Consider the following 19,895-nt stretch of genomic DNA (forward strand, 5'->3'; position numbering starts at 1 on the left):
TAACATCTATAACTTGGATTTACAAAAATCCTTCCCAAATTTTCTCTAAATATAACCGGAATTTCCATAACTTTCCGGGCAACTCCCCGCCTCCTTGGACTACGCGTTTAGTAAGTGGGTTGTTGGAGCTAGTAAGGTCCCACCATGACCATGAATCATGATGTATATGTTTTGACCGTCGGTAGCTTGAAATTGCGTCCAGATTCATTGAACTCATGCGATAAGTGACGACTATAAAAGCAGAGAGCGATCTTCCGTTTCTATCACTTCACTCTCTTTTTCATCTGATACCTCTTACGCTCCGGACTCGGGAGGGATACCATTCATCTCAGTTTTAAGCTAAGGTACAATTTCTGCACCGATATCTTCTTATGAATCTATTTATTTTTTATTTTTCCTTTCCTTTTCTGGATGCGATCTAATCAGATGAATTCTTAATATCTGTAAACATTTGAGCTCATTTTGACGAAGGTTTTCAGGGACATCATGTTTTATATGAGATTTCAACCATTGCCAAACTTCTGAAACATATTTTTCTCTGTCACGTCACATACATTATAAATATTTTTTTTTTTTTTTTTGCACTTTTCCCGTATTGTCCTTGTTTTTTAATCCCTCAAGCTGCTTCTGCTGAGGCTAGGTTTTTCTTTAGGTTTTCTTGGCTGTTTCTATTTATTCCAAAGGTTAGAACGATGGATCTTATCTTTCTACATTATTTAGATCTGTAAATATGTCGGAGTTTACCACAACAAGCTCAGGATAGATTCTCTAGCGCATTGCTGTATGGACTCTGAGAATCCCTGAACCGACATGTCTCGGGAGTATACAATTTGCTGGGCCAGAAATGGGGTGATTTCTGTAAATAAAATTGGATGATTTCAAGCCTAGAATTGGATGACAACACTTTCAGCTGACTATCCTCACGTTTAAAAAAACAATCGCCAACATACTTTCCTTAGTTCTGGCCCAGGGGTCCTTTGTATCCATCCTGCTTTGTCCAGAGGAAGCATCTTATAAGCTAGATGACGCTATCATAAACACCTTTGGAGGGGCACTGATATGCTTAGCAGCACATATCTATGCCAATTAACTCGTAATTAATTACTTTCACCTTGCCTGCTATAGACAAGTTCTTGCAGCCATTTCATTCCTTGACAACCCTGTTTAAACCTAGTTTCATATCTTTCCCAGGAAAAGGATCCCATTCAAAATCCCTTTTCTTCTTAGACACTATAGCGCATCTTCTGGTCTTGTATCCTAGCGAATCACAGATTGTATCTGAAGAATTAAGCTGTATTCGAATGGTGATAGACTGGTTGGGCTTTGGCCAAAGATTTATCCAAGGAGTCAAGTTTTTCAATAAGCTTCAGCTAGAATTGTAGTTAATTGCAGTCATATTGTTTCATATTTGGTCATATTTTTTAATCCCCGCTGATCTTTTGATGTACCTGTATTTTTTAGATGGACACCTTTCTCTTCACATCGGAGTCTGTCAACGAGGGACACCCGGACAAGCTTTGTGATCAGGTTTCTGATGCCATCTTGGATGCTTGCTTGGAGCAAGATCCCGAAAGCAAGGTTGCATGCGAGACCTGTACAAAGACAAACATGGTAATGATCTTTGGAGAAATCACAACTAAAGCTAATATAGACTATGAGAAGATAGTGAGGGACACCTGTAGAGGAATTGGATTCGTATCAGCGGATGTTGGCTTGGATGCAGACAATTGCAAGGTCCTGGTGAACATTGAACAGCAAAGCCCTGACATTGCACAGGGTGTCCATGGCCATCTTACCAAGAAGCCTGAAGAGATTGGTGCAGGGGATCAGGGCCACATGTTCGGGTATGCTACAGATGAGACCCCGGAGTTGATGCCTCTCACTCATGTGCTAGCAACAAAGCTTGGAGCACGGCTGACTGAAGTAAGAAAGAATGGAACCTGCCCTTGGTTGAGACCAGATGGAAAGACCCAAGTTACTGTTGAGTATAAAAATGAGGGAGGGGCAATGGTCCCGTTAAGAGTTCACACTGTTCTCATCTCTACTCAACATGATGAAACTGTTACCAATGATCAGATTGCAGCTGATCTCAAGGAGCATGTCATTAAGCCGGTTGTTCCTTCTCAATATCTAGATGAAAATACAATATTTCATTTGAACCCATCTGGGCGTTTTGTAATTGGAGGGCCCCATGGCGATGCAGGACTCACTGGGAGGAAAATTATTATTGATACATATGGTGGTTGGGGTGCTCATGGTGGAGGAGCCTTTTCTGGAAAGGATCCCACCAAGGTGGATCGTAGTGGTGCCTACATTGTTAGGCAAGCTGCCAAGAGTGTTGTTGCTGCTGGGCTAGCACGCCGCTGCCTTGTGCAGGTTTCATATGCCATTGGTGTCCCTGAGCCACTTTCTGTGTTTGTTGACACATATGGAACTGGAAAAATTGCAGATACTGAAATCCTGCAGTTGATCAAGGAAAATTTCGACTTCCGCCCTGGCATGATTTCTATCAATCTTGACCTAAAACGGGGAGGCAATATGAGGTTCCAGAAAACAGCTGCATATGGCCATTTTGGTCGGGAGGATCCTGATTTCACTTGGGAGACTGTAAAGGTCCTGAAGTGGGAGAAAGCTTGAAACTGTGAGGTAAGACGCAGATGGATTTTTCCTTGAAAGCAGACTGCGTTTTTTGGGGTTCATTAGGGTTCACTATTTTCAAATTTTGTCAACAAACTATTGAATATGGCAACCTCGATTATGGGTTTCATATCTGATTCTTCGAATACCTGATTTAAGTGCCAGTGTTGTTCAAGTCTGGCTAGAGGTAGGATTTTTATCATATTTTGATCCTTTTTAGATAGTATTTTGACATTTATCAAAAGTGCAATATGTAGAACCAGTTCCGGATTTTGTTTCCCAACGGAAGTTATTGGGATTTAGCTGTGATGGGGCATTGCAATTGAATCTTGCCTTTTTTACATCCCACAATATTTTTTTTTATGATTCGGCATATTTTGTCACAACAATTTTTGGTCTCATCTGAAAATTTTCTTGTTCGAAGGGGTTTAATAAAAGTGAAAGCCTGTAATAAACATGCAAATAGATAAGAAGCAGCTACATTGGGATAGTAGCACTTTTGATAACGAAAAATCTGTTAAATTTTACCTTTTCATTCCATTTCGAACTGTTACATTTAGTGTATGAAACAGCTGTATAAACAGCCTCTTATATAACTGCAAATGACTAATAAAGACTTATATAATTATTCCATTCGACCAATAATTGATTATTTCTAAGGTCTTTTGTTTTTCCTCAGTAGTTATACCAACAATTATTTTCTCTGATCTCTAAATACTAGTGCAATCTGATAAAAGTGATAACAAATTCAAAAAATCCTTATTACTAATTTTTGCATGTTTTTATTAAATTCTGCCACGTTTCACTGTTGTTTGTTGCATCCCTAAAATTTTAGAGAAATTTAGAGGGCACTGGAGATGTCACGGTATATATCAAATTCATATTCTAACTTTCATAAATACAATAATACATACATATTTGAATTAGATAATGAAATACATTGATCCATGCTCATCATCCTTACTAATACATACATGATTCATCCATAGACCACGAGATTCAATAATGAAATACTTTGATCCATATTCATTATTCGTTATTCACCATTCTAGAATCTACATTGATTTAAAAATTAAATTCATCATTCTAGATTCTAAATTGATTTGAAATTTAAATTCATCATTCATCATTCTAGAATCTAATTAGTACTAAGAAAAATAGACTATAATAGATATTTAAATATAAAGTCTGGAATAGTAAATTGATATAGCTAAAACTCAAAAACAGTGGAGTGGTGAGTCTAAAAGTCACTCTAAAATACACAGAGGGATCGGTGCTTTTGATTAAATACTAATTCCATACCTCCTTGTACATGACAAAATGCCAATGGAAACATTGCAATCTATCGAATCTTGAATTCTTGAAAAACTGTTAAGTCTGTTGGATTTTGAGTCAGATCGAAGATTTTACTTTCTCCATATGAGATCCAATGAGGTAGAAACCACTCTCAAACATCTTGAGTCATTTCATGGTAATGTTAAAAATTTAAGTAAAAAGATGAAAATGAAAAATAAAGGAGAATGTCACTTTTACTTTAAGAATTTAACATTACCATGAATTGCATAGCATTAGTAGAGAAATATGGTCAAATACTAGGTTTTCCCTGTCATAAATCATTGGTTACAAGCAAATTTAAGGGGGGGACGCATAGCCCATTTTGAGGGGGTGTCCCCCTTTTGGAGAGTTGCATCCCCCACATTGGGGAAACGTCCCCCTCTGCATCTCCCCAAGGGTTCCCCAAACGTCCCCTCTCAAGTGCGTGGGGTGTGCGCACCCAGCCCTGGGGGACGCGTCCCCATGGAACACTAGTAAAAAGTATTATATCCAACTGACTATCGTGTTCTATGACATAGCCGATAACTTTGAAATGGTATCAAAGTGACTCTTGTGCTTTGACATACTTGGTAACCTTGAAATGGATCTTTGTTTGGTGATTATAGTAATTCTTGTGGCATACCCATGTGGCATAGTGATGGTCATCATGACAACTTCATGTTTGGTCTAGCTTCATTATAAATTTTAGTTGTTTTAGTTTGGAAGGTTGTAGAAAGAAATGAAAGTTGGGAATGTTGTAGAAAGAAATGATTTTTGGGACGTTGGAAAGCATTTTATGTTTTTCAAAATAGGTGGGGAGAGAGAGTGGATGGAAGAGCATTCAAATTTTGTTTGGGCTATTAGTGATTCTGGTGGGTTTTTTATGGATGTGAATTGTGAGCCAACAATACATCTAGCTTCTAGTGGAAACAAATTGGGAAAATTCAAAAACTTTTTATTACAAACAAGTTCAAAATCAAAAGTTAAGTCTCCTATGATATCTTATTAAGTGAAGTGGGGGCTATTCCTATTGAAGCAATTGCTATGGTACCACTCATAAGATATTTAAAGAATTTGAGCAAATGGTAGATAACACATGGCCTAAGTTGTCTTCAATGACATTGCGCAAAAGAAAGAAGACTTGATGCCACAAAATAACAAATGGTTTAGTAAATGGGGTATTCACTTGAACATGTGCCCCACAAATAATAAAGAGATAAACACTTTTATTATGGATAAATTCCATAAGGGTACTTGGGATAAAGAGATGGGGAGAAGGAGAAAGTACTCTTGAAGAATTTAATTTCACTAGTAATCATCATAAAAAAACCTAAATAGGGGTTAATATTTCATGAAGAGCCAAAATTCATACACCAAATTTTGCATCAGATTTTGCGTCTAATTTTGCGTCACTTTTTGCATCTACTTTTGCACCTTGTTTTACGACAACTTTTGCTTCTAATTTTGCAATAGGATTTACATCTGGTTTTACGATAGATTTTGCTTCTAGTTTTGTGCCAATTTTTGCATATGTTTTAGCATCATTTTTTGCTTCCAATTTTGTACCATTCTTTGCTTATAGTTTTGCGCAATCATTTTCATCGGGTTTTACACCAAATTTTCTTCTAATTTTGTACCATTTTTTACATCCAATTTTGCACCATAGATTGAATATGATTTAACGTCAAATTTTGCATCCATTTCTGTGTCCATTTTTGCATATTTTTTTGCACCACTTTTGCATTAATTTGTCTCCCTTTTTCGCACCATATTTCGCATTATTTGTTGTATCCAATTTTGCATCTTTTTGAGCATCCAAGTTTTCATCTAGATTTTCATCTTATGTTGAGTCATTTGTTTTGTCCATCTTTGCATCCCATTTTGTGTCTAATGTTGCATTCAATTTTGAGCCATCTTTTATGTCTACTTTTGCATTCGTTTTTGCACCAAGTTTTGCATCTCTTATTGCGCCTCATTTTGCATCCGACATTGCATTTCAATTTGCATCCAATTTGGAGCCATTATTATGCCCATTTTTGCACTATTTTTTTGTTTACTTATGTGTCCACTTTTGCACCCTCTTTTACATCCCATTTTTGCATCATTTTTGTTGTCTAATTTTGCATCTTTTTCGGCATCCAAATTTGCATCCTTTTTTCCACTCCATTTTGTGTCCACATTAACATCTCATTTTTGCCTAGGTTTGAGTCTAAATTTGCATCTAGTTATGCATTATTTTTGGCATCCAATATTATGCCAAACGTCATTGTATCACCATTTTTTTATCCCCATTTTGCATCCTTTTTTGTGTCTTTTCTTACATCCATTTTTGCACCGAATTTTTCATCCAAATTTTACACCATTCATTGCATACTCATTTGGCATCTAAATTTGCATCCTTTTTTTCTTATTTTTAGCACCCAACTTGGCATCCTCTTTTGCATCCAATTTTATGTCTAGTTGTTTGTCCTTTTTTGTATTTAGTTTGGTGTCCATTTTTGTGTTCGTTCTTGCACCCAATTTGGCATCCTTTTGTCTGCCATGTTTGGTTCCCTTCTTTGTGTATAGTGCTACACCCTAGATAAATTCACAACATTCATCCAAAAATAGTAATATCATCATACATAATGATTCTCCATCAGAAAACAATGACAATTTTCAACAAATATATAAAGTAACAAGATAATGCTAATAATATCATTATCATGTTTAATCAAATCAACTAAAATTTAAATGTGTGATTACCAAATCAAAATATTTCATGAATATCAGTATTCTAAGGTAAATTCACAACATCCATTCAAAAATAGTAATATTATCATACATAATAATTCTCCATCAAAACAATGTTGATAATTTTCAATATATTCATTAAGTAACAAAATAATAATGATAATATCATCATCTTCTTTAATCAAATCAACTAAAATTCAATGTATGATAATCAAATCAAAATGTTTCATATTTCATAAATACCATTACTCTAAGATAAATTCATAGCATCCATCTAAAAATAGAAAGTTCCAAGATTATCAGGATGTCACTAGTTAGCACTACCAAGGTCATCCTCATGATCATCATCTTGACCATCATGATCAATTTCATCCACATCATCATCATCAATTCTATAACCATCATCATCATCACCAACGCTATCACCATCCTCATCATCATCGTCTCCTATATTTAATATATGTTCAACATAGTCTGAATCATCATCTCCAGAGTCATTACCTATAGCATTCTTGAAAGAAAAAAATCAATATTACATGTTAGTATTAATTCCATAGCACAATGCGTATTTTGGTCACAATGCTAACCATAAAATGAGGTAGGATACAATAACATATAATAGTACTAAAAAATAAAATGAAAATTTGGTTGAAGATATATTGAAGATCCAGCTAAGATTATGCTTGTAATTCACATTAACTAGTAGAATCAATTTTTAATGCATATGAAGTAGGTACTCAATTGTTCTTCATATTTTATTGTGAATGATTCTTATGATGTCCATACACCATTGGTAAATTAAAATTTACTAGAAGCTTTAGTTCAAATTACAATTGTAATTTAGAAGTGACTAATCTTCTTAATCACAAATTGTGAACATTTTGCACAAGGGACTCACAACAAGAATCTACCACCATGATTCAGGTTATCATTACTGGGTTAAGAATCAAGATGAAAACAATTATCACATTCGTAATTTGAAAGGAAAATGATCGGCCTCAACTTCTACAATAAATTGGCTACTAATTCAAGTTATCATCAATCTCAACTAGTTTACATGATGCAACAGTGTCAACCTAGAGAAGCTAGATTACACGATACAACAATCTCAGCCTAAAGAAGTTGTAGGATATTCAAGATGTCCATGGAAATGCAGACCACCAATAACACAATAGTAAAACCCTACATTAAATAGGTCAACATGATAAATCTTAGACCATGCTACATATGAAAGGGTATATCATAATTGCATAGTACACAACTATTTAAAAATGGTTTGTGAATATTATCATAGCTCCATCACAAAGATATCGGAAGATAACAACAGAAATAATTACTAAATATATTGTATCGTACCTGTAACAAACCCTCTTAAATTATTATTATTATTATTATTATTCTAATTTTAGCATTAGTGAGACTATATCATGGTCATGGCATAATTCTAAATTGAGTAGATTTTCTTTTACACTTGGGTTACCCATTTTGTAACACCACTCCTTGAAGGACTGGATGTGTAAATTTTGGAGATGACTCCTTATCGCATTACTACTGATGTTGTAAGTCATATGGTGATGACTACATTAAATACATAGAGGGTGTATCACATACTAATAACCCTCATACACATTTGTAATAGAGAGGTTTTCGAAGCTTATAATGTAATCCATATAATTTCATGAGGTGTACTTTATAGCCTAAGTGAACTTTAATTTGTTTGTTGTGTGAAAATATGTTATACAACCATATGGATATTTAGAGTGTGCTTTTATTTCCATTACAAATGTTAACCACTTTGTTTTATTAAGGGCACAACCCCTTTGTGGCTTCATGTTGTGGGCCTCTCGTTTTTACGACTCATATGGCATAAGGAGCAACTATAACATTGATGCAATGGCTGCTACAAGCCCAAATAAACCCTACAATTTCAACCTGTATGTTGGTTGTACATGTGCTAACTGTAGAATGGTTTTAACTTGTAGACTCATGTGCTAGTTAGAATAATTAATTGTAATCAAGGAATAATTCTATGTGTATGTACATAGATTTATGTCTAATCCACCAGATTGCCAAATGTGCAATTCATGATATTGAGCCTATTACTAATAAGGTATCATGATGAATAAATTCTCTTCACATATATGAATATATGGAAATCAATAATGGTGCTTGCAATGAAAACTTGGGTTTTGTTTGCATATTTAAGAAATAGTTAGAGGTACTTTCCATATTCCAGAGCTCCACATGCTAGCACTTAAAGCGACTAGGGAAATTTTCACCCTAATATAAGCTTGAAGTGATAGACCAAGATGTTATGCAGGTGTTATACACAAAGCCTTTAAGGCAATAGACCATCATAGTAACCTTTAGAAATCAATCTCTAAGGAACCTGAGACCAACATTAAGGATAGGATGTGATACACCTAGTTCAAATTAGTATACAGAGAATCTATATTAAGTATGGTTGTACCACTTGGCCTGTGAAAAGATAGACAATATCTATACCTATATTTTTCTATGTTACAATCCATATGCATTATTGAAATTGAACCATCAATTAACATTCTAAGTTCCTAATGCTACAGATACCATATCAAGAATTGATTGTCTATGTACTGGTGCTTAGCATGGTTACACACTCAAGTGATGGATATATCTCATACAAATATCAACCTATGCATATGAAATTACACAAAATGTTCAAATTAGTGTTGAGCTACTATTACAGTTTAAAAGATTCCATGACTCAACTGTCTTTTGCAAAATTTGTAAGCATAATGCACATCTAATTTCAGTGGATTAACACGAACATACCAAAGTTTGGATAGTCCACTAGTTTGGTTATCAATGGGCAACACGTTGGTGACAATAATAGTGTTGATCCACTAGATGAGCAGTTCAACGATGACCATTTCCCTGTTGCTATAGCAAGACATTCTGCCCAGTAACAAAACATGACTACATAGGTTTGGTAACATCGCTTTGTACCCTATAATAATGTAAATAATAACATCATGCTTAACCATAAAGGACACCACATCTAGCAACAATATGTTTCGATTACTTATGACATCATAGCCAATGAGAAATACACCATGGCATCACTTTGACATCATGCCCAACCGTGATTACACAAGGATAGCCTATTTTATCTATCATTTGTCTGTAGCAATGCTTGTAATAGAGTAATGCATAACAATTTCACTCAATGGCTACACAATTAGAAAGGTACAAAAATTGCATACAGTCCCAAGTTTCTTTGTTGTCTATGAAGGAAGTCTAGTAAAATTATAGCGACTAATATAGTACGAGCTCCTCTTCTCGATTTTATACATATGTATGAGAAGACTAGTAGTTGTGCAGTTATTAGAGAGGTCGCATAAAAATGAATGCTAGGAATAGTAGTAATAACAACTGATCTTATACAAGGAACTAACAGGGATAGAGTTATCATAGGCCACCTTCAATCAATGCTACATCAGGAACAAAGTTATAGCAAGCCACCATTAATATGCCCAATTTTGTGCATAAAATAAGTAATGTCACTCAAGGTGTCCTCAAAACACTAGGCTATTTTCCTATGAACCTCACGAATTGCAATCGAGGCAATAAGGAATATTCTACCCTAATATCATAAGGTTTGTTAAAGTGCCCAGTCTTAATGAGACTTAAGACCTTGCCAGACCTTGCCTTAGGTTTAATGTTCCCTAAGAACAATATCGACCCATAGGTCATGTAAAATATCTCGCTTGGGGAAATACATTTATCATATGGGGTAGCCACAATGACTAATTGTACAACAGTGTCCATGACTACAAAATCAGCCATAGTACCTAAATGGACAACATTGTCCATGACTGCAAATTGTCCACGCCTATATATGGCTTCAAATTAACTATGAAATATCATGCAATTTAAGAAGTACTTGCAATTTTGTAACCATGATATGTGGTGAACTATCTAGATGAATTCTGAGCATCATAGTTAGTAGGATACCTCTGAATGGACATATGGATCGGCTTCATGATTTTCCTCCCAACCATTGACAACTGCCAACCATGCAACTGCCACCCCCTAGCTTGTAAAACCTATCCCAATGATTAGACCAGGGATTCCAGAGGTTTGCCCACCCCCACCCTGCATATTGTTGTTTAATTGAAGGCTTATATAGGGGTTCCAGAGGTAGTTTTTTCTCCACCCATCAGCCAACAAGGGACTCCAGATATAAAAATCTCCACCCATAAGTCAGTAAGGGATTCAAGAGATAAAAATATCCACCCATCAACCAGTAAGGGATTCAAGAGATAAAAATATCCACCCTCATCTCAGGGGTTCCAGAGATTTGCCTCCACCCTGAGGTTTCTCAGCAACTCCACCCAATGCTGGGAATATAGAGTATTCCAACTCTGAGCACTCAACAAGGAAATGGAAAGGAAACTAATCTAGGGCAGCATGAGGCCTCACCCTTTTATCCAATGAGTGACTCCAAAGACAAAGAATCTCCACCCTCAGTCAACTCAAATAACCTAGAGAAATTGACTAATAATTTTATTTGCAGCAACTGAGACTTTACGTCTTTGGTGTAATGGTATAAAGGTTGACCCATGGTTTTTCCCACCAAACCAAGTAATAGTGATTAAACTAACCTGTCATTACTGCAAGTTCTTATTTCTGAGTAGTAGACAAGCATTAGTATTTCTTAAGTGAATCTATACCAATGTGGTTGTAGAAAGGACACAGTCTACAGGGTCTTCTCCCTCTGAAAGATGAGGGAAAAGTGTGTACTTAGGTATGAATACCCCATCAAGCAATAAGATAGTGATGAGGGTTGATATTTTTGTGATGGATTCAGTTATATTATTAAATAAATGTATTTCAGTAAACCCAGTTTCAAACAAAGCATTCTGCTAAAATGTCCTATGTCATTTCCTTACCAAATTTATGAAAGTTGCATCATCTATGAGAAAGAACATGGGAAACACCACTAACATATTGAATCCTGATAGAAGAAATTAATTGAAAAAGGTCTCAGTTATTTAGAAATTAAATAAATGAAATGACTTCAAATCAATGAAAAGGTTAAAACATATATTTCTCAGTACTGGTAGTTCCACAATACACATGCAAGTGGTAAGAATGGAGTCATTTGAATGAAAAATTCCAATTGACTAAATAACTTGACCAAAATGACACCTATGTGTAGAGATTATGATACAATCACTTTGCAGTGAGAGTAAAGAATAGGATAATGTTGACCTTAAAGTTGTCTAACAAGGTATTAAGTGAAGAATGGAATGATTATTATCATAACATAGATTTTCAGTAGCTTCTCTGCCAAGTAAATCAACATTACGAATTCAAAGATTACCAACTCAGGTTTAAATAACTCATCAATCAACTAATATAAATAATCAGTATTGCTTGACTCCATACCTCCTTAGCAAGGTGATATCATCTTCATTCTCCCACTCTCCAGTTTTTACCATGGAGGATACCAGACTATAATACCTGCATAAATAGAAGCAACCATGCATATATCAGTTGCAAGTGCCTCATAAATTCCAGTCACATAGAAGGATGACCATACCACTCATAAGGAGGGATTTTTTTAATAATTACTGTAAAAGCATAACCTGAATCCATTATTGACATTTTTAACATATTTAGTGACAATTCCAATCTTGGATTAAATTCATATGAAAGGACCATAGGAATGAAAATCCAATAAAGAAAACCTGACATATCTTTTGTGTAGCAAGTCCAGACTAAACTAATCCCCAAAAGGTTCATCCAACTTTAGCAATAAGGAAATTTAAAAAATATAAAGCAACAAAGCAGATGAAATCCCTCAGTATAATGTAGTGGTTGCAACTTCATTTGTTAAAAATGTGGCTAAGTTTACAACATTAACATAAAGGGGCAGTATGTGAAAACAATGATATGTAAGGCCAGTTTCCAAATCTAATATTTATTGGTTAATATGCCACTAGAAAAATTAATAACTCAATGGTGAACCTATCAAGGTATATGAGAAAAACTAGGCAAAGGTAAGAAAAAGCGACAGTCTTTGGCACCAAGAAGGCACCATGTCATACTAAATCCATTTCCTTTTGTGCAAATCATAAGATGGAGTTTTTCTTCCATCACTAAGGAATGCACACAATTACACCCTACAAAAGGCACTGCATTTCCATTCAAAACATGAATACAAATGCTTTCCCTTTAAGTTTTACATCACTCATCAAATTTATTGAAAATAAGGCATGTAAGTTCCATGGAATTGTTTTTCTGGTCAAAAAATGACAATAACCTCTGATAAAAAGATTCATTTATGTCTCCAGTTATGATCCACCAAGAACAAATTAATAGACAAAAATCCTTGAATGATTTACCAGTGTAAACCAAAAGTACAAAGAACAATTCCAAGCTAGTTTTATTATACTTTGTTAGTAAATATTGTTATACCAATTCAAACGCTTAGTTCTACACAACTAACAAAAACATAAGCCCACTTTGCTTTTGCTTTTGCACATTTTTATTCTCTAATTTTTATTCATAATCCTTGCACTTTGTTCATCAACATCACAAAGTACTGAATCTTGAGAGATATTAAAATCCTATATACATGCCAATACAAAAATTGTAAATCAGAAATGAATTCCCTAATGAGGATCAAATGATATGCACAACTCAAATTAAAAAATATGCACTGATTCTAAACAAAATAATTAGTGGCAGGAGGGAGACGCCATAATTAGCCTCCAATGAAATGCAAAAATGATTAAAAAAATAGAACCAACCATAGCATTATTTTCTGAATATGAATATTTGATTTATCCTATGTGTAGGAGTAAACTAGCAATTGCCCCAAAACGTGCAAAGATAGGTCGATAGGATTGTTAAATTGGAAAATTTGCACTTTGATTTGAAATAATAATTGTTGTATTAGATTTATGTTGTTTAGCGTTTTTGTGTTAAGTTGGTAATACACAATTAAAATAATAATTGAAATATTGAGATGGTGAAAGTTGACTGAGATATAATTTGCCACTTTTTTACCAATGAAATATTTAAAACCATTGTGAAGAAATATTGATTTTCTAGAATGGGAAATTTCTACTAAGAGGAAACAGATTACCTTTGAACAAGAATAACATGAACCCCATCTCTCATTGGATTTTCATTATCCACAAACCTACACATACTAATGTGGCTCAAAAACATCATAAGAGATGATTCTCAACGCAATTGAATAGAATCCAATAATTTTTAAAACTGATACGAGTAGGTCATATGTTTAGACTATAATTTAATGATGAACTAACATTCTATACACAAAATTCTTATTTTGGCATACAATATTGTCAAAAAAGATTGTTGAATTAACATCTCTGGTGATTTGAAGATGGTTCCTATTCCTGAACCTTCAAAGATCATTTATAAACAAATTTCCTTCAACCAAAAAATTTGCAAATATGCAATGCTAAAGTTTTCCAATGTTGCATTAAGAATTTGATCCGACTTTAGAAATACTCCAAAGGATTGGCATGGCGAGACACCAGACTTATAAGCTCACAAGCAATTTTTAGCAATCCTTGAACATTGTGCACCACATATGCAATGGCCATACGTAGGAAAATCAGTTTACCTTTTATTAGAAGAGCTTGGGAAGATCTTAGAGCTGTTATGCAAAGAATAAGTGGTTTGAGTGTGTAAGTTTTCATAGTTAGTCATCATGTTGCTTGAGCTTTCTAGATATAAAATATGTAAAAACGTGTGAAATATCCAAATTTTTTTACTTATTTTGTACCCAAAAATCTCAAACAAGAAGTGGTTTTTCTGAAAAATAAATATACCACTTTGTAGTTGTTAGAAATGAAATATGTTCCATGGTCAGATGGCACAATATGCAAAACATGTTGCAAACAATCAGAAGAACAAATTATCAATCACAGATAAATGCGATAAAAGATTCCAATTTTCCATTAGTAACCAGCGTACTCGCAAGTACGGTGGAGGAAAATTCAAATTTATGGACTAGTTTAGTGCATCATTTTAAGACCATCATCTACTAATGCAAATAGATAAGCAAAATCACAAAACACTGTTCTAAACGTATGACATGAAGCATAAAATTTAAGTGCAAGACTTTGGTTTGAGCAACAATATTTTTGACTAGTGTAAAATGATAATCAAATTAAATATATTTGATACATCCAATACCAAATCTTTCTACTGAAATGGAACAATCTTAATTGCTAAACATTTAAACAACAGATAGTAGAACAAGAAATATGATTTTGTTGACAAAATGTTTTAGATAAGTGTTGCAACTAAATAAAAAACATGTAGCATCTTATAGCAAAGGATGGAAAATGTTGCCTTTAAAGGGAAAAAAGCATCACAAAGAAACATCTAGCAACTTTGCCTCTGCAATTGAATAATAACTGGATAGAAAAGTTTGTCATTTGCTAATCTCAAACAACTTCTTCAACATTTGCAGGGTTTTAAGAGAAACTGTATACCTCATTCAATGTAAAATATCGTCGAAAGGAAACAATTGGTCTCTTGCCAAATAGGTACAGTGATCCAAATTCCCAAAGCACCAAATGGCCTAAACGATTTGAATTTAATCAAACACATTACCTACTAACTGGATACAAATGCATGCAATATTTATATTGCATTTATTTCTGACTGATTACAGAAAACTACCCGGACACCAACATTCATCATGGCAACCCAAAAAATTCTCACTTGGTATTGACCCTAACATCTTTTGCCCCAACAACGATTACAGCCGTGGCCATGTCCAAGAAGAGCCCGTGGTCGACCACACCCTCAAAATCCAACATGGCTTTGGACGTGGCCCTCGAATCTTTGATCGAAGTCTTGAAATACAAATCCACGATGTAATTGGCGTTATACGTAACGTACAACTTGTCATGGTCCATCCTAAGCTTCGCCTCGCAACCCTTGGCTTGAAAGAGGGATTGCAACCTTGAAGCATTGTACTTCCAGAAAAAGGGCACCACCTCCACAGGCATTTCCAGTCCGTTGTCACTGAGGTCACTGATGAGCTTTGATTCGTTGACGATGACCACGAACTTGGCAGAGGCAGCCTCCACCATCCTCTAATCAGAGAAACATGCCACCGCGGCCCTTAACGAGATTGAGCTCCGGGTCAACTTCGTCAACTCCATCAATGGCGAGAGTAATGTTGGGGTGATCATCAAGCACTGAGAGTGGGATGCTCAGATACACGACCTACTCGATAGTGCACTTGGAGGTGGGGACGCCCATGATGTCTTTCAGCTCCCCAACCTTCATAAGCTCTCCGATTATGGCCTTGGCAAAGGCAGCAGTGGAGTCGGTGCCCAATCCCAATACCATTCCACTCTCCACATATTCCATAGCTTTCTCTGTAGCCAATTTCTTCAACTGATCCTGCGTCAAGATGTTGGTCAATGAGGACATGGCTCTCGCTAATAATCTGGCAGTGTTTAGGCTCCTGTTATGGTTGAAGTGAATGTGGGTATTAGAATTCAAGGGCTTACACTTATTCAATTCTAAGGAGGGGGACAACGAAGGTAGCATATAAAATGCAACTCCCGCTGCGATCGACATGGCCATGGAACCCTGAGACTATGGACACAACTTCAACTATGTCGATTGCAACAGGGCCTGGATAATGCTCAGCGATTCCTCCGGCTTTTTTTGCTTTAAGTTGTTGAGTGCCCCATTTCGGATTCGATCTTTGATCTGGTATCGCAATGATCAAACTCATGCGTTACACATGGTTTTCTTCACCTTATGTTGTTGGAAAAGCCTAAGGCAGGACGTGCGTTCAACGACCCAACACAAACTCTATGGATTTCGTATAGCAAGACATTGATATCAGGCATAAATGTGGTTATGGTACACACATGTGCAGAGGAAAAAGGTAAAAAAAAATTATGAAATGAACTGATTCAAAAGAAAGGCCTATCAGTCTAATTATTTCATAATAACCCAAAGTGATATGCTAGCATAGATCAAATCAATAGATATCCCTCACGACCTCCCTCTCCATAGGGCCTTGCACCTGGAGTGAAGCCCCATTACTCTACTTTCACATAAGTGAAAGCTGAACCAAAAAGTCGCAAACTGCAACATCTCCAGTGTAGACTAAGGTTCATTTAATGACTGATGATGGACATATTCGATGCCTAGTTGGTGCCATTTTTAAGTGGTTCCTTTGGCTATCGAATGACTTATTGAATACATTTGACTTTGCTTTTTCTCTAGCTGGTCCTGGCAGAAGAAGGTAGTGGAAAAACAATTTCCAACAAGGTTTGAAATCCATTTAACTCTCCCCATGTTGAGACTCTAGTTCCATTGTACCAAAGAAAATATTAAACATAAATATGTAGTTCTTGCCTTTGTGGAAACCTATGGTGGTGAATCATTCATATTGGAGTTAGCATGGGACTGATCAGAAGGCATGTAGATTTTGGTTTCATGGATAGAAAGGGTAACTTTCATGGTAAGGGGTTTGAAAAGAATGGATTAGTGGACAATGTTGCCTCTTCAAAGTCAACTGGTATGCCCTCAAGAAAAATGGGTTCAAGGTTTGCAACTTTAGTCATACACAAGGGATATGGAAACAATGGTGAGAATGCTCAGAATATTGATTTCCCAGACAATCAGAGCAATGTTTATAGGACCAAATCATAGAGTTCCTAAACATGGTGCAACACCTATAGAACCCAACATTTCTAAGGGCAAGACTTCCCTATCCGGACAACAACCAAGTACAAAACTAAATTCTTCTAAGTAAAAAGAAGTAAGTACATCCAAAGAAAATGGAGGGAAAATAACTGTTGGAGATGGTGATGGAACTAATGTCGATGAGGCAAGGGAGTATGAGGAAAGGTTGATGAATGTTGAAAGCTGCAACAAAGACATACACTCGAGCCACCAATACTCAGTACTCTGAGATGCAAGAAAGCATGGAGAATGGGATGCATGTCATTTTCCAACAGCTAGAAGGGAATGGGAATGAGTAAATTTTCATGTGCATCTACTATGTTTAGACAAGCTTCAGAATGGATCCAATAGCAAAATCTTGTATTAACGACATTCATTGCAACTATTTTACAGGCAAGAGACTTTATTGTTCATAGGATTTGGCATACATGGCCCATATTTTGCACATGGCTATTGCATTTGGGGAGGTTATTCCTGCTACTTTTCATATTCTGGTTGGACTGTTGTCTCATAGGCATGGACTCATTTCTTCGTTTGGGCACATCATCCTCTTTTGTGGTTATTTGGTGCAACTTTCTTAGCTTCACCGCAATGGCAGACATTTTCAATGTTTTTCTGAGCTTGGGATTTATTGATTCAGGGTGTAGTTTGCACAATGGCATTTGTTTTTGGCTACACAACTTCAATTTTGACAACAATTGTTATTGGGATGGTGGTTCTATGTATACATGGTAGCTTTCAGATGACTAGCTTATAGACTATAGCAGCAAGGGTATTGCTTTTTCTATGAATCATGAACATCTAGCATTGTTGATTACAATTATGTACTCTATATATTCTGCTAAATTTCATGTGGGATGGCTTGGCATGGTTCTGTGCATGAACTTGGTTTTCATATCTAGTGACATTTTGATTTACTTTCTAAAGAACAATGCAAAAGAAGGTAAAGGGAGAGGTTTTGATCCACAATCTGAAGGGACTAATGGCAGGGCAAGAAATTTCTCTCATGCATTTGGATACAGTGGTCCTCATGGTGAAGAAGGTAATTTTGCTTTAGCTAGACAATTTGGTGAAAGATCTCAGTATAGTCAGTCTAGAGATAGTGAAAGAGGGACCTCAACCAGTGGCCTGGCTGGAGGAGATCCATCTTCTGAAGAGGAATTATTCTAACTATTAGATAGCCTTGATCACTATGCAGTGTTGGGTTTATCTCATTATGAGAACATAGACATTGTTGTCCTAAAAAAGGAGTAGAGGAAAAGGAAATTTTGGTTCATCCTGACAGATATGGACAATGTAAAAGCTAAGGAAGCTTTTAAGAAACTCCAAAATGGATATGAGGTTCTATTGGATTTAGTTAAGAGGAAAATTTATGATAATGAACTAAGGAGGGAGGAGCTAGTCAGTCACCTTCATAGTTTTAGAAGTGGTGTTCAAAGGAGTGGCAGGCACAACCCTTTTATATATAGGCATGCTAATGTTGAGGATGAGAGGGATGGTCTTCAAGCAAATTCAAGAAGAATAGCTTGCAAAAAATGCAATGGTTCACATATTTGGATACATACTGACAGGAAAAAAGCACAAGCTAGGTGGTGCTAGGATTGCCAAGATTACCATCAAGCAAAAGATGGAGATGGATGGGTTGAAAAAACAGGCCATGCATTTTTTTTTGGGGTGCTTAGAAAGGTGGACACACCATGTGCATATGCCTGTGTTTTAAGCAAAGTATATGATGCAACTGAGCGGGCCATTTGACAGGGTATGAAGTGTCCTCCAAACACAACCAAGCCACCTTTTCATGTGAATACTACCCTTATTGGAAAAGATTATTCTCGAGGAGGCACTTCAACTCACAAAGTTGGCACAAACATTGATGTACCTACAAACCTAGATGAAAATATGACAAAAGTGTTTCTTGATTGGTTTCAAAATGTAGTGGCATCTAGGATGTTTGACACTAGTAATGGTGTACCAGAAAATGCGAGCATGAAGAATGGGAATCATGACAAAAATAGCAAGAAAAAGAGAAAGGGCAAGAAACAATGGTAAGGAATTAAATGGATTTTGTTGACATAAATATTTGTGTTATCCCGTGCATGCATACATGATCCAGATCCTGGGGGGAGGCCCCCAAGATCTGAAAAATTCAAATGCCAGAAGAAAAGAGGAGAACACACAATAACAAAACCACAAAATCTTTTTTAATTAAAACAGATAAAACTGTAAAATCTACATTGTGATGGACAATTTGTCCTTTTACAAAATGAAACTTGTTACTTATAGTTTTTTTTGTAACGATACCACAGGTAAATTCCATGGGTGGGTAAATACCATGGGTGAATGAATACCATGGGTGGATGTCACTTACAATACCATGGGTAAATTCCATGAGTGGATAAATACCATGGAAGGATGAATACCAATGGTCGATGCCACTTACAATACCAGAGGAAAATACCATG

General features: G+C 35.8%; 3 pseudogenes across 1 annotated transcript; 2 read left to right on the forward strand and 1 right to left on the reverse strand.

Annotated features, from left to right (window-relative positions):
• Window positions 1-207: 207 nt before the first annotated feature.
• Window positions 208-2,988, forward strand: LOC149153451 (S-adenosylmethionine synthase 1 pseudogene; annotated as a pseudogene). The gene is made up of 2 exons (XR_016262239.1): window positions 208-344; window positions 1,462-2,988. The product of XR_016262239.1 is annotated as an S-adenosylmethionine synthase 1 pseudogene (transcript).
• A 12,449-nt stretch (window positions 2,989-15,437) lies between these two features.
• Window positions 15,438-16,317, reverse strand: LOC149153452 (putative ribose-5-phosphate isomerase 3, chloroplastic pseudogene; annotated as a pseudogene).
• An 867-nt stretch (window positions 16,318-17,184) lies between these two features.
• On the forward strand, window positions 17,185-19,482 carry LOC149153453 (uncharacterized; annotated as a pseudogene).
• Window positions 19,483-19,895: the final 413 nt, after the last annotated feature.

This window comes from Pinus tabuliformis, chromosome 9 (genome assembly GCF_031772625.1).
Source record: "Pinus tabuliformis cultivar Carrire ecotype Pingquan chromosome 9, CPIR1, whole genome shotgun sequence".
NCBI lineage: Eukaryota > Viridiplantae > Streptophyta > Pinopsida > Pinales > Pinaceae > Pinus > Pinus tabuliformis.